The 16,507-nt window shown below is 36.6% G+C and overlaps 1 protein-coding gene across 2 annotated transcripts in view; it reads left to right on the top strand.

The window, feature by feature from the left end:
• NUP62CL (nucleoporin 62 C-terminal like) overlaps positions 1–16,507 on the top strand; it is an 80,591-nt gene that overhangs the window by 947 nt on the left and 63,137 nt on the right. The window lies entirely within an intron of this gene.

The following is a 16,507-nucleotide window of genomic DNA, read 5'->3' as shown; positions in this document are numbered from 1 at the left end:
GGCTTAATATACATTTGGAATGTTCGCAACTGGTTAGTTGTGTTTGGTAGTGGGGCCCCTAATACATTATTTGAGTGTTGTAAGCAAGAAAAGATAGGATTGCTTTCATGGATGGTTGTTACTTTTGGTTATCCAGGGATTGGAATTCGATTAATGAATTAACTAAATTTCTTTCCTTCTTTGGCTATCATATTTTTCTAGCTTCCTCCCTATCTGGTGAAGTGAAACTTGAATAATTTGTCCATTCTCCTTGTTATATTACCACAGTAAACAAACAAACAAAATGGAAGTATATTTAAGTTATTGGCTAAAAGTAAAGTTACTGGCTTTTTGGCCAAATTAATTATACCACAATATCCCTTATGACTACAAATGTCTTAAATTTTGTTATTTCTCTAGATAGATAACTTGTGGAGTGTAGCTATATGCTATGCTGTCTCTTGATTGCTTTTTTTTCTATTTTCTTCATTGTGCATTATTCTAAGTCGGTAATGCCTAGCTAGTACTTTTCAGACCTTTTTGCTGTGACTCACAGAAATAAAATTTATACTGTGGCCCAGTATATACATATCCAATATATAATTGACAACCATTTCACAAAAACAATACTTACTACATGCAGTTTACTCTGATAGTCTCCATTATGTACTTTTTTTTAATGTGGAGTACAAGCCAGTAATGAATCCTCACTCAGGTTGAAAAACTTCGATCTTTGGTTTTCAAACTTGTGTGTGTTTAGGAATCACACAGGATGTTTGTCACTGTTGGGGCAGAAGAAAATTTTTCTCTGTCCCTCAGAATTCTGGCTGGACTAAGAATTAAATTGACATGAGACCGATTAACAGGAGAAAATCAAATTTAATTTCATACATAAGGGGAATCTACAGACATGAAATTCCAGACAGGCAAAATGAAGTCTATATGTCATCCTGAACTAAGGAGAAAAGGGCGATAAGGGTCTGGGACTTCAAAGGGAAGGAACACAACTCACAGGAAGATGAAAAAGAGTAAATGTTTGGTAAACAGATGTTTGCTGGGCCATTCAGCAACTGTAGGACTTAGGACTTTAATCAAACAGGCTTTGCTTGGTTCCTTCCTGTCTACTATACCTAGTTCATGTTATAATGTAGTTATCTGTCGTGATAGCTCTCTTCGCGGAGCAGGTCCTTCATCTAAAATCTTTCAGGCAGCTGTTGCTGAGGGCAGGGAGGAGGGGTGGGGAGTCAGCTTCTTCCTGAGTCTTTGGGCTTTTGTTTTCAGATCAGCATAATCTACATACCAAAGTGGCCCATCTTAGGGCCACCTGTCCTTGGCCCCTAAATCGCAAATGCTGATTTCCCTGGCTCCAGCATCTGGTTATGTGTGTCTCTGATAGGGGAAGGTGGTTCGAGTAACATTTTTGAAGTGCCTGGTTTAGTGCCAGATGCACAAGGATTCAGTAAACCATAGTTTACTTCTTGAGGAGCAAAGGCTATTTATCTTTGGGGATTTAATTGCCTCTTCAAGGTTTGGCCTGCCCCTGGCAAGGTGGAATCCAATGTTAAGCACTGTTTTCCCCAGGGTTGAGGAGGTAGGAAAGTAGGGGATGAGCCCTAGATCTGAGATGAATCCGTGAGTACTTGGCTTCCCTGGAGAATTTTGTAAATACAGAAATTTAGGGATAGAAGAACACAAACATTAGAGCATTTCAGTGATTATCCCAGGATCACATTGTAAGTAAGTGGATCTCAGAGATAAAGTCACTTGATGAAGTCTAATATTCTTGATAGCAGGTCAGATCTAGAGGCAGAAGTTGAAACAGGAAGAGAGCTTCTCTGACTTGCAGAGGCAACAGAATTTCTGGCTTTTGACTGCTGGCTTGGTTTTAATGAAAGGAAACTTGAGACATCTAAAAAAATAAAAAATACACCTAAAAGATTTTGTGGGTTATCGCTATGAAAAAGGGATTTAGTTTAGCATATTTCTCTTGTAATATATAGAACAACTGTTTTAAAACACTAACTAGTTAAGTAATTTATTCAGCCAGCATTAAAAGAAATTAAAGGTGAAAAATCTCCCTCAAATCTACTACCAAAAATATAACTGCTATTTCTGTTCCCCTCCTATTTTATTCATATGTACCCATATTTTTAAATAATTTTAATCCTTGCTTGTATAAGTTTTGTTCCTTTTATTTAATATTATTCTGGGAATCTGTTCTATGTGGTTGATAGTTTTCAAATTTTTATTAGTAATAGCATTCTAATGGTCCATAGAGTGAGATGGCTATAATTTATTCAGCCTAACCCAACAACAGAAAATTATTTCCAGTAATTTCATGCTATCAGTAACACTGTAAAATTTGGGTTATTTGAAATCATTTATATAACTTGTGCCTTACATGAAACTCAAGGGGAATCTTAACAGGAAGACCAGGGATCTGGACCTGAGATGCTAGTGTTTGCCACTCCCCACTTTAGATGTATGAATTTACCCATGTAGGTTTTTGTCACTAGAGAAGCAGTGATCAACCATAATATCTATTGTACATATGAATTAGATGGGATGTATTTTTTAAGTAATGAGTATAGACATTTTCAAAATGATTTACTTTAAAAGATACATGAATCCTAGCAGATTCAAGTGCCATAGTAACACTCATGCTGATTAGCTTTCTTTATGAATATCTTTTCCAAAGATTATATGAGTGCGTATTCATTTGTAATTAAAAACTTTTTTATAAAAGGTCCAATTAAGTTGACTGGGAGAATAAAAGCTATAATTGGCTTTTATTAGCACATCTCCCTTTTCAAAGCACACATATTGTCTTATTTTCTGTCATTCTAAAATATTAACTAGTCCCTCTTTTTAAAATGATAAAATATTTCGAACAAAAAGCACAGAGACTATTCTACACCATCATCCACGTACCTACGAAAGATTTGACAGTTGTTAACATTTTGCCATATTTTCTTTAGGTATTGTTTTTTAAAGAACTAAAACATTATAGCTAATTCTCTGTACCCCTTCCCAGTCTCCTTTCCTTCCCATCCCAGAGATAATTGTTCTTCTGAAGTTGTTGTATATTTTCCCAATCTATATTTTTAATTTATTTTTTATTTTTATTTTTGAACATTTATTCATTTTTGAGAGACAGAGCATGATTGGGGGAGGGGCAGAGAGAGAGGGAGACACAGAATCTGAAGCAGGCTTCACCCTCTGAGCTGTTAGCACAGAGCCGACACAGGGCTCGAACTCATGGACCACGACATCATGACCCGAGCTGAAGCTGGACGCTTAACTGACTGAGGCACCCAGGCGCCCCTCCCAATCTATATTTTTAAATGCATTCACATGTGGATGGCCGTAAATGATTTGTAATATGATTTTGTATGTCCTTTAACATTTACAGAAGTGGTGTGCTGTACTTAACTCTTCTGCAACATTTTTGGGTCACCATTGTTTTTGAGATTTTTCCAAATTACTAAATATCGATAAAGTTAGCTATCTTTTATTGCTGTATTCTGTCCTATAACTGTGCCACTTTAAAAAATCTCCATTTCTCTATTGTTGCTGACATTTAGGTTGTTTCAAGTATACAAATATTCATATTAATCATGTAAATACTGTATGGTTCAAGTAATATGAAGTTCCCAGAATTGGCAAATTCATAGAGACAGAAAGTAAAATAGAGGTTACCAGGGGCTGGGGGAGTGGGGAACAGGGCGTTATTGTTCAGTACCAGTACAGAGTTTGGCACTGAAAGAGTTTTGTAAATGGATAGTGGTGACTGTTGAACAACACTGTGAACATACTTAATGCCACCAAATTGTATACTTAAAATGGTTAAAATGGTAAATTTTACATTATGCATATTTTACTACAGTCAAAAATGACAAACATAAGAATTGTGCTTATTTTTCAAAGGCATGTACTTGATTGCCTTTTTTGTAGAGTGAAGCACTGAGAAAAGTGAGATTTATTTTTTAAAGTAAACTTAAACTATATTAGCCAAATCTATTTTTCTTTGCAAAACGATGGTTTTTGAGATTTTTGAATGACTACTGTTATTTGCATGCTTGTGTAAGATGTTTTTTTAATTTTCAAAAATTTTTTTCATGTTTATTTTTGAGAGAGAGAGAGTGCATGCTAGCGGGGGAGGAGTAGAGAGAGAGAGGGTGAGAGAATCCTGAGCAGGCTCTGCACCTGCAGTGCAGAGCCACGATGCTGGGCACCATCTCTGGAACCATGAGATCATGACCGGAGTGGAAATCAAGAGTTGGATGTTTAAGGTTTCTATGCACACTGTGCTTCAGAAGTTTCTGGGAGGTTATTTGTTTGTTTGTGTTTTGCTATACTTCTACAATGTTTTGGGGAGGGTTCTTCTAAAAGTGGGTATGCCTTTGAGGCTTTTTTGTTTGTATTTGAATGCCATTCCTCCTTTCTTTCTTTGACTACTTCTCTCAAGTACTCTCTTCTCTTTCTCTTCCCCCTTCCCCATAACCCTGATCTTCCCCCATTTCCCAATCCCCCAACGCCACTCTGGCCTTCTTGGTCCCTCTGCCCAGTTTCCGATTAGCCATGTCTTCCCTTTGGGTCTCTGCCCTCCCCGTCTGCCCTCTCATGAGGCCCCCTACTGCACACACACACACCCTGCTCACTCTTGGGTCCTTCTAAGGGCTTCCATGTTTCTCCCTCTCTGAGTCCTTTGGCCCACCCTCCCCTTTGGTCCCACCCTTGGTTTTCCCTTTTCCAATTTTGTAACTGCTCTAGGCATTTACTGACAATGAAACCTGTTTGCTGGCAAATTGCATGCCTCCACAATGTCACACTTTTAATATTTGGAAAATTGGTCTTAATTTGGGGATTAAAAAAACTTTCTAAAAGCTCTCAAAATACGATTCTGACATCATAGCTTTGATATGTTATTGGATGAAGGAGGAGAAGTTAATGTGAAAGATAATCGGTAAGTTAAACTGCTTAAGATGTTTAATATGAACTCCCAGCTAATGTACCATTTCCAGTAGCTCTGTATTTATTGTGGCATAAAATAAAATGATCATCATTACAAGTTTGATCCCTTCCTATTTCCCTTAAAAATGGCTGGACTAATTTCACCTCTCCCTAACCATTTCTCTTCTGGGACTCAAACACTTCAAATAAAGCATTAATAACCCAGTTTCTACCTCTAGAGTTGGCATCCATAATTATCAGTGGCAAATAAGGATCCTACTTTTGAAGCTTACATTTTTCTGCTTTGTGGAAGGCTCTCTTGGTGGAACAAGGGGTTTCTTCAGTGAATTTGTACTTTTCCTTTGCTTTTCTGCCTCTCTTCTTAGTTTGATAATTAATGATACATATATATATATAACATGATATTAATAATATATATATATATATATATAATGGTTATTTTAGAGAGGGAGAGAGCATGAGTGGGGGAGGGGCAGAGAGAGACACAGAATCCCAAGCAGGCTCCAGGCTCTGAGCTGTCAGCATAGAGGCTGAGGCCGAGCTCAAACTCACAGACCATGGGGTCATGACCTGAACCGAAGTTGGATGCTTAACCAACTGATCCACCCAGGCATCCCGATAATTAATGATATATTAAAGAATCATATATATTATCAAAAGTTGCTATTTATGAAGATGGTTTTATAACATGACTAATCATGCCATATCATTTAGTCATGATGTTCTTAATTTTTTTTTAACGTTTATTTATTTTTGAGACAGAGAGAGACAGAACATGAACGGGGGAGGGGCAGAGAGAGAGGGAGACACAGAATCGGAAGCAGGCTCCAGGCTCTGAGCCATCAGCCCAGAGCCCGATGCAGGGCTCGAACTCACGGACCGCGAGATTGTGACCTGAGCTGAAGTCGGACGCTTAACCGACTGAGCCACCCAGGCGCCCCATTGTTTAGTAGTCATGATGTTCTTGAGACGGTGAAGTAAATTAGTGGAGCTTGATGGTTGTCAGGTAACTAAGCAGTTTAGGGGGAGTGTTGCCTGCAAGAGAGAATAGTCTATTTGCTTCAAAGAAGAAAGGAAACATTTTTAACAAATTACATGGCTGAGCTTTTGTGCTCGTCACCACTTGACAATCATTTCTCAAAGTAATATCAGGGAGTAATAGCATGAGTGATCCCCCCAAATCATTTATACTTTATAAGATGCCTCTAAACATTTATGCTGAAATGGTTTATTATAGGTACTCGAACTTATTTTGTTTCTGCCATTTGAGATACAGACTTCTCTTTCTAATATTGTGTTCCTTACTCTAATATTAAAATGAAGTATTGTGTCCATTTCTTTCACTTACTAGTTGCTTGGCCTTGGGAAAGTGATTTAGTATTTTCAGAGCCTCGGTTTCCTCAACTATACAACGGAGATCAAGTTTCTTTATGATTTGTTGTAGTTAATGAGAAGATAAGGAGTTTCAAATTCTTTTATGCTATCTTTTATCTTTGCCTCTTTATATTACATAAGAGACTCAAGAACTTAAGTGGTAAAGATGTGTCCTGAAATGACCTACCATAATTTGTTGATCTCCATTCGGTTTTCCTATTACCCAGAACACTCCTAGGATCAATAAATGATGATAGGTAGTACACAGAGAAGATAATTTTCATGCTGATAAATTAGATAGATGTGTAGTAATTATTTTTGAATTCTAATTTGAAATGCAATTTATGTTTAGTCTCAGGGCCAACTCCAAGAGTGCTGATATCTCTGATTTGCTGATCCCTCACTGACAGTGAGGAGAACCCCAGCATTATATATTGGAAAGCTTTTATATAGCACTTTACATTAAATTAAATCAGACAAGGTAATATATTTGGAGGGTCGTTTGTAAACTTATTGGTTAAAAAATATTTTGGTGGGGCACCTGGGGGGCTCAGTCGGTTAAGCGTCTGACTCTTGATTTATGCTGGGATCATGAGGTTTGTGGGTTACAGCCCTGCATCAGGCTCCGTGCTGACAGTGCGGAGCCTGCTTGAGATTCTCTCTCTGTGCCTATGTCTCTCTCTCTCTGCCCCACCCCTGCTCGCTCTCTCTCTCTCTCTCTCTCTCATAAAAACAAATAAATAAAACATTTTTTAAAATAAAAAAATGGTTACTCATTTAGTGGAACTGTCTGAATTGTAGAGGTAAGGAAACTGAGGTTCCAGTGCATTTAAGTAACTAGCATAGTCTGATGGGCAGCAACACTCACTGCATAGTTTTCTTTCTATCCAGTTGTTGCGGAAATCAGTAAGCCCCATTTAGATCAGACTGCCAGGCAAGGAGTGTCTTCCCATTTCTAAGAACCTTTTCAGTGAGCTCTGATGATTTCTTTGGGCCTAATGGGGTTTTTTTTGTAGAAATCTTTTACCATCCAGTATTTCTTTCTTTGAACATTGTGCTTGCATTAAGACATCCAGGATTTAAAAAAAAAAAAAAAGCTGGGCTCAACATAAACTGTAGTTTTGTCAACTTTCAGCTCCTATAAACAGGCAGTGTGGATGAAGAGAAATAGAGTTTGGCTTGAGGAACTCATCAATGACAGAGACAGATATCCCCACTTAAAGCCACGTATAGGGAGTACGGACTTGTTTTCCATTTTTTAATAAAGCAATGATATATACATAGGGAAGCTGAAGTGTGCTAGCTAAGATCCTGTTTGTTAAAAAGGATTGGGAACACTGATTACTTTCAGATTGTTTTAGAAGAAACATGAATTTAAGTCTGTATGTTAAAAGAAAGAATTCAAGAAAAGAAATCCATACAGGGGCACCTGGGTGGTTCAGTCAGTTAAGTGTCTGAATTTGGCTCAGGTCATGATGTTCACGGGTTCGAGCCTCACGTTGGGCTCTGTGCTGACAGCTCCGAGCCTGGAGCCTTCTTCAGATTCTGTGTCTCCCTCTCTCTCTGCTCCCTGCCCCCCCCCCCAGCTCACACTCTGTCTCTCTGTCTCAAAAATAAATAAAAACATTTAAAAAAAGAAGCCCATACAAATTAATAGAATATGCAACTTCCAAGCATGGGAAAAATAAAAAGAATAAAGAAAATTCCATCAATCTAAATATGTGGACAGAGATAAAAGATATGTATATTGTAGCAAATAAAAAAAAAACAAAATAAGATGGAAGAAATAAGTCTAGGTGAGTAGTTAACAATAAATGCAAATAAATTAAGCTCACTCAGTAAGAGACTTAGATTGGATTTAAAAATTTTCAGCTTTGCTATGTATAAAACCCATACTTAAAAGGTCTCAGAAAGGTTGAAAACAAAGGTATGGAACAAGATACACACCAGGCAAATACCAACAAAAGAAAAATTGTGAGGCAACATTAATGGCAGACAAAATATTTTTTAAGGCAATTTAGTAATAGACATTTCACACTGATGAAAAGAAGAAAAGGCTCCAAGAGACTATCAACCATGAACCTATGCCCATAACAATGTAGTCTTGAAATATGTAAAACAAAAAGCAATGGGATTATGAAGAGAAATTGACAATCCCTAACAATAGGGGAGACTTTTTAAACACCTTTGTCAGAAAATGGTTAAGGAAAATAGATTGAAAAATGAAAAACTGTAAGAATATGAAAGATTTAATATCTAAATGAGATGGAGGGGAGAGAATCTTTAAAGCCAAATTCTTAGTGACAAAAAAATGCATTTTTAGTCTAAATGTGATTTTTGCTTTGTTTTGTTTCTCAAATTTCTGAGTTAGGAAAAATTCAAAGGTACATGCTACATTTAACAGGGAAATTCTTAAATTACTTCCAAAAGAGTAGAAAGCTCACAAATATAAGAGGATAGGAAAAAACGTTCCACCTTTTGATAACTACCACAAAAGACTCCTTTGGCCTGCAGTGTGACATTGATGACAATACCTAAATCTGAAAGTGTTCATTTCTATACAGTCTCAAAACCATGGTTTGAAAACAATGAAATTTTCTGTCAACATTTATATTATCATATAATTACATATCATATTTATTATCATATAATTACATATCATAAATATATAATACATATAACTATATATCGTGTAACAGTAATATATTTTTATAATATAGTTTATAATAACATAGCACTTAAAACCCCAGGAGAGTGGTACCCTTGGGAATGTAAGAGTACAGCAAAAACTCTAATAAGCCTTTCTTTCTGTGCCTTCTTGGACTGAATTACACTTGAAATTACCATTTGGGGCTTACATTTAAAAAGTTTTAAGATGTGTATATGACTTAAGAATAAGCATGTCAGGGGCACCTGGGTGGCTCAGTTGGTTGAGTGTCTATTTCAGTTCAGGTCATGATCTCATGGTTTGTGAGATTGAGCCCCGTGTCTGGCTCTGTGCTGAGCATGGAGCCTGCTTGGGATTCTGTCTTTCTCTCTGCCCTTCCCCTGCTCTCACATGCATGCTCTCTTTTTCAATAAACATTACAAAAAATAAGCATGTCATAACCAACACATTCAGACAAATACTGTCCTCCAGAATTACCTGTGGGTAGATGTTCACTTATATCTACGACACTAATACTACTCAAGATATCTATGACACTAATACTACTCAAGATAACCATATTTCGTCAATTTTAAGAAGTTCAATTTTTCATAGTTTAACATCTCTGAAATTGAAATGAGTCTTACTTAACAGATGATGGTGTTTTATAATCCCCTTTGGCCATGTGGCAGTTGTGATATCATAGTTGTTCCTGTATGCACTGTAATTTCAGAATATCTAGGATCAAAACTTGCATAACGGGTGGCTTGGGTGCAAACCTTGAGACAATGGGGCATCTCTTTTAACTCCTAGAAACCAGTGGTTGTGGGGAGAGAATGGTGGAGATGGTTAATCGACTCTAGTTATTAATTATGTTGAAATGAGAGACAAAAGGACACTAGTCTACACATTTGCAAAGCTGACTTGAAAGCATATAGCTAAATGGCTTTTAGTTCTCTTAATGAGTTCTTTTGCTGTATTTACTCTTACATTCCCAAGGGTACCACTCTCCTGAGGTTTTAAGTGTTATGTTACTATAAACTATATTATAGTTGCATATTATTGTATATCATATAATATATGGTCATATATTATATATTTATCATGTGAAGGTATATGATAATATCATAAATGTTGGCCAAAAAACTCATTGCTATCACCATGGTTTTGATACTGCATCAACAGTGTTCCTGGTGGCACAGAAGACATCAAAAAATTTGAGTTGAAAATTGGATTCTGAATAGTTTTTTCTTAAGATATGCGTGTTTGATTAAAATCTGTCTACATTGAAAAGAGCTCTTTCAAAAAGTATAAAAAACTTTAAGTGATAAGAAGGAATTGTGACAGGTTGGCCTTTTTTTTTCTTACTGGTGCATAAAGTAATGGGGTTCTTAACTTTGATGAAATATTTCTTGAAACTGATTTCATAGAATTGCATTTCAGAGCTATTGTTTAAAAACTGATCTTTAGACACATCCCATTTTATAAATCTTGACTTGGGTAGAATTATAAGTACACAATGATTTTTCCCTTAACACTTTAAAGATATTCTATCATCTTCTAGCGTTTATTGTTGCTAATGAAGAGCTTTCTGTCACCTTGGTTGTTACTCCTTACAAGATAAATCTGTTTTTTTCTCTCTGGCAATGTTCAGATTTTTTCCCTCTGTATTTAATATTCTAGTGTTTGAATATATTGTATAGTGTGTGTGTGTGTGTGTGTGTGTGTGTGTGTGTGTGTGTGGTGGGGAGGGGTTGCCTGCTTGCAATTTTTAATCTGAGGACTCATTGTTCTTCATTTCTAGCAAACTCCTTTATTAAATTTGAGTATTGTCTCTGCCGTTTTATTTTCTTCTTCTGATATTCCTTCTGGATATATATTGAAGCTTTTCTTTTGTTTTCTTATCTCCTAATTTCTCTCTTCTTCCCCATCACTTTATCCTCCCTGTATTCTGGCAGATATCTTCTGTTCTCTCTTCCAGTTCATTGATTTTTTTTTTTTCTTGTCAATTGGGTCTAGTCTTATCTCTGGAGCCTTTTAATTTCTTTTTAAATTTCTTTTATTATTTTTTTAAATTTTTATTTAATTTATTTTTTTAATTTACATCCAAGTTAGTTAACATATAGTGCAATAATGATTTCAGGAGTAGATTCCTTAATGCCCCTTACCATTTAGCCCATCCCCTCTCCCAAACCCCTCCAGTAACCCTCTGTTCTCCATATTTAAGAGTCTCATATGTTTTTGTCCCCCTCCCTGTTTTTATATTATTTTTGCTTCCCTTCCTATGTTCATCTGTTTTGTATCTTAAAGCCCTCATATGAACGAAGTCATATGATATTTGTCTTTCTCTAATTTTGCTTAGCATAATACCCTCTAGTTCCATCCATGTAGTTGTGAATGGCAAGATTTCATTCTTTTTGATTGCCGAGTAATATATATGTATATACTACATCTTCTTTATCTATTCATCCATTGATGGACATTTGGGCTCTTTCCATACTTTGAGGAGCCTTTTAATTTCTAATAGTGATAACCATTTCTTAGATTCTCCTTGGTTCTTTTTCACATTTACTTGTTTGTTTTATGGATATTATTTGTTTCTTGAGCTCTTTAAACATATTAAACATATTTTAATGTGGCATTCATATTTCTTTATTATCTCTAATTCCTTGAATGACAATTCTGTCATTTTTTCAGGTCTGTAGACTGCTTTCTTGGATGTTTTATAATTCTTGTCTAGGAGTTAATTTTCTGGGGGCTTTTTCTGACCCTATGTGACCTAGGAAGTGGGGACACCTCTTTCCTGAGGACATGAGCAACCTACTTGGATCCTGAAGGTTTCATGAACTCCTAATCAGTTTTTATGTTAGCATTTTAGCTTAAAGTTTCTACTCCATTAAGGCAAATTGAATTTAAGCCATCTATGGATATCTTCTTTACCTGCTTAGGGTTTCTGCATGTTCCTATCACCTTTTCCATTTCCTTAAATCTCTTTCCCAGATTGAAGCTTCATTAGGCCTCTTGATTGGGGAGCCTTACCCTGGTGGCCCCAGATCATACCCATAATCCAGCATATTTACAACTGTTAAGGCACATATATCATTCAGGTCTCCCCCTTGGGCTAATGAAGCAGCTTCAGCTTCTGCTTATAGAAAAGAATTCCTTCTCTATCTGGCACCTGAAAAATTGCCTTCTTTCTTCAAAAAGTCTGCTTGTACTTTTGAAAGTGTTTTTATGAAGTACCTTTTAACTGATATTTCTAGGAGTTTGGAGTATGTGAGAGTGATTCCAGTGTGGCTTCTATCCACCATCTTGACTTGAAGGTCTCATTGAGATCTCTGAAGTTGGTTTTCTTCCATTCCTCTCTTACCCCCATATAGGGTTTGGAGTCAGAAGTGGGTTTATTTAATTCTGGAGGAACCGGTACCTGTATAGGTATGTTCACCTTGGGCTCTGCAGATAATAGCCACTACTTCAGCTACAGGGTTTACTTTCTCTACACCTGGTCCAAGAGGGTTTAAGTTTGGGACTCCATCCCAACCAGTTATAAATAAGGACATCTTCTACTGGCCTGTTCTCATTCAGCAACGCAGCTCCAGCTCCACAGACTAAAGGATTCAGCTTTGGTATACCATTTATATCAACTTCTGCTCCAGAAGGAACTGAGTTTTCTGTAGGGTAAGAGCAGTACTGTTTGATTCTTTTAGTGGCTACACAGGCAATTAGACAAACTTTCCATTTAGAGTATGGAAAGGCTAAACAAATGGTATGGCATTTCTAAGTCAACTATTTGGAATTCTGCCACTCATTCCCAAGACACTCTTATAAATTGAAGCCATCTGAGATTTTAAGGTACAAGGCACATTGAATTCTGATCTGTGATTTCCCTTCATGTGAGCCATAGGAGGGGTAGCCACTGAGTTTTGGACATATATCATCTTGTAATTAGGCTACTTGCTTATTAACTCTCTCTCTCTCTCTCTCTCTCTCTCTCTCTCTCTCTCTCTCTCTCTCGATCTTTATCTATTGATCATTGTAATGACCTTGAGTATACATTCTTTCCTCCTGCATTTCAAAATTTTAAAGAGAGCATTCTTTTAGTGCCTTTTCTGTCAATCCAGATGGATCCAGCCATTTCTTTCAGTAGCATGTGGTGGTCCAATGAAAGCTGGGGTATTCTCTCTAGAATTCTCCTCAATTCTGTTAGTTATGTAATAACTTGTAATATTTGGTTATCTTTCCTTCTGTAGTGAGATGAAAACGTATAGAACAAAATCTCGTTAACTGTTCATACTTAAAACCTAATTTGTGGGGCGCCTGGGTGGCGCAGTCGGTTAAGCGTCCGACTTCAGCCAGGTCACGATCTCGCGGTCTGCGAGTTCGAGCCCCGCGTCGGGCTCTGGGCTGATGATGGCTCAGAGCCTGGAGCCTGTTTCCGATTCTGTGTCTCCCTCTCTCTCTGCCCCTCCCCCGTTCATGCTCTGTCTCTCTCTGTCCCAAAAATAAATAAACGTTGAAAAAAAAAATTAAAAAAAAAAAAAAAGGATGCATCGCAGAAGGAGAAAAGCCTGAATCCTTGAAAACCTTCTTGAGCGGTTGCACTTGGCCTTTTAAAAAAAAAAAAAAAAAAACCTAATTTGACAGAAGCTATGTTATCTAGCTACCATTTAATGTGCCAGAGAATTATTATGTGATTTTTTTCCTTTTTCTGTTTGGAGTAAATGCACCAAAATTAAACCTGGGCAACACCTGCTTTCAACAACCTCCTGCTTTCAACAACCTGCAAGTGCTTATAGGGGCTTTGGGGCTGGGTACCAGCACTCTTACTAATTCTTTAACAAGCAGTGTTCCTTCACACTGGGTGACAGCATCCAGCCTTTTGTTTTCGGCTCAGCTACCACCTCTGCTGCTCAGTCTGCAACTGCCACAGGGTTCTTGTTCCTCAGTGGAAAGAAAGTACACCTCAGACTGGGAGGGCCAGTTTCAGTACTGTCTCAGCAATGGAGAATGCAGCTCAACCAATAGCATTTGCAGGATTACCCCTCACTCCTACTGCTCAGCATCTAGCAGAACAGTTGCTACACAACCAACTGTTCCTTTCAGCCTTGGTGGAGAGCCTGCAGGAAAGGTTTGAACTCCGCTCTCCAACAGAGAAGCACGGTATTCAAGATTGATTTCCAGGGGCACCTGGGTGGCTCAGTTGGTTAAGTGTCTGACTCTTGATTTCAGCTCAGGTCATGGATCATGAGATCGAGCCCCACATGGGGCTCTGTGCTGACAGCGCAGAGCCTGCTTGGGATTCTCTCTCTCTCTTTCTCTCTTTCTCTGCCCCTCCCCAGCTTATTCTGTCTCAAAAATAAATAAATTTTTTTAAAAAAAGATTGATTTTGAGATTCTTTTTTTTAATGTTTATTTATTTTTGAGAGAGAGAGAGAGAGACCAAGCATGAGTGGGGGAGGGGCAGAGAGAGAGGGAGACTCAGAATTTGAAGCAGGCTCCAGGCTCTGAGATGTCAGCACAGAGCCCGATTTGGGGCTCGGACCCACGAACCGTGACATCATGACCTGAGCCAAAGTTGGAGGCTTAACCGACTGAGCCACCCAGGTGCCCCGAGATTCTTTTTTGATTGGTTCAAATCCAAATATTACTCACTTCTCTTGCTGGAGTTTAGTGTTATTGATAAATGTGATAGCAATTAAATCCAAACTGCTCCTTCTGGTGTTGCAGTTTTAGATTTAGAACCAAGGAATGTTTGTTTTGGAAAATGTTACAACCTTCTGGGAACCAGTAGTCTAGACAAATCTGCATTTAGTAGTGAGAATTATACTGAAAAGTTGTGATCAATTGTTTAATGTTTGTGTTTAGCAAGTATATTCTTATTTGCAGTCTATTGATATGTTGTTTTCCATTTTGAAAATAAAACTTTTGAAATGAAACTTATCAAGAGGTACAATAGAACAGGAAAGAAAATGCTTTTGGAGTGACGTAAAAGTTTAGAGAATATTGAAATAATAATGCAACGTCAGTTCTGTGGCATGGTTAGGGAATGGTAAAATATTTTGTGTGGATTACCAGTTTCCAAATAATTAAGATTCAGTAAAATACATTTAACCTTTATTGAACATTAATGAGAAGGAATTTAGGGTCTTGCTAAGCCAAAATACAGTTAATAAGGAGTTCTGGTTTATAAACCATATAAACTTGGTTTTATTGTAAATGTAAATATTTGAGAACTTGGGAAATACACTGAGATATTAATATATTTTACTTTATAGCACATTTTATTAAATTAGATATTTATAGTAATAATTTCAGAGCTTTTTGGGAACAACCAAAAAGGAAAAATATTTTTTAAATTATAGATACATAGAAATATATAACTTATCTATAATTTGTAGTAGTGATAATACCAATTTTGATTGTTTGGTATGGCATGGTAGTACATAAAGAGATGAAGTGGAACATTAAAATAATTATGGTGCTAGAATATTTGGTCACTACCTTGGGGGACATCATTAATTTTATACAAATGAATTTTTGGTATTAGAAATAATACATATCTGTTATTTTCAAAATGTATGAAATAAATGTTTTGAGTTTTGGCTCTGTTCATTACTAGTTCTTTGACCTTGGCAAGTTATTTTAACTTCTCACTGGTTGGTTTGCTCATCTATAAGTGCTCAGCACTTACCTCATAGGGTTGTGGGGATTCAAGAAGTCCATATAGGTGAAATGCCTAGAATGCCTAGAAGTCCATATAGGTGAATGCCTAGATATTTTAGGGATGGCTCTTATATGGCTCTGAATTTATGAATTTATTCACTCTCTCTCACACACACACATAAATGCAATTACTCAATAAATAATTCAAAAAGAAGTCATCCTTGTTAGTAATTAAAGAAATGTAAATCAAGATAATGGTAATATTATTTCCACTGTTAAGCTACCAAATTAAAAAAACAAACACACAAAAAGGATAATAGCCAACATATGTAACACTGCAGAGAAATGCAGATTTTCATAAAAACAACAGTGAAACTAGTTTGTGTGTTTGTTTTTTTAATTTGGTAGCTTAACAGTGGAAATAATATTACCATTATCTTGATTTACATTTCTTTAATTACTAACAAGGATGACTTCTTTTTGAATTATTTATTGAGTAATTGCATTTATGTGTGTGTGTGTGAGAGAGAGAGTGAATAAATTAATTGTACCTTTTGCTCAGTTTTCTAATATGGTATTTATCTTTCTTGTTGATAATGTAGTTGTGGTATCTTAACCCTTTGATATTTGTGTAAGAAGTATTTCTCCCAATTTGTTTACATTTTTTTCTTAGTGTTTTATAAATATTAAAAGATTTTATTTCTTTAAATTAAGTGTTTTATTTTGCCATAATTGTAGATTCTCATGCAGTTGTAAGGAGTCATAGAGATTCCACATACCCTTTGTCCATTTTCTCCTAATGGTAACATCTTGCATAGCTATCATACATTATCACAACCAGGATGTTGATACTGACAGTCAAGGTATGGA

The sequence above is a fragment of the Felis catus genome, chromosome X (genome assembly GCF_018350175.1).
Source record: "Felis catus isolate Fca126 chromosome X, F.catus_Fca126_mat1.0, whole genome shotgun sequence".
NCBI lineage: Eukaryota > Metazoa > Chordata > Mammalia > Carnivora > Felidae > Felis > Felis catus.
Note: the sequence above shows the minus strand (reverse complement) of the source record. Positions and strands in the feature narration are given on the sequence as shown.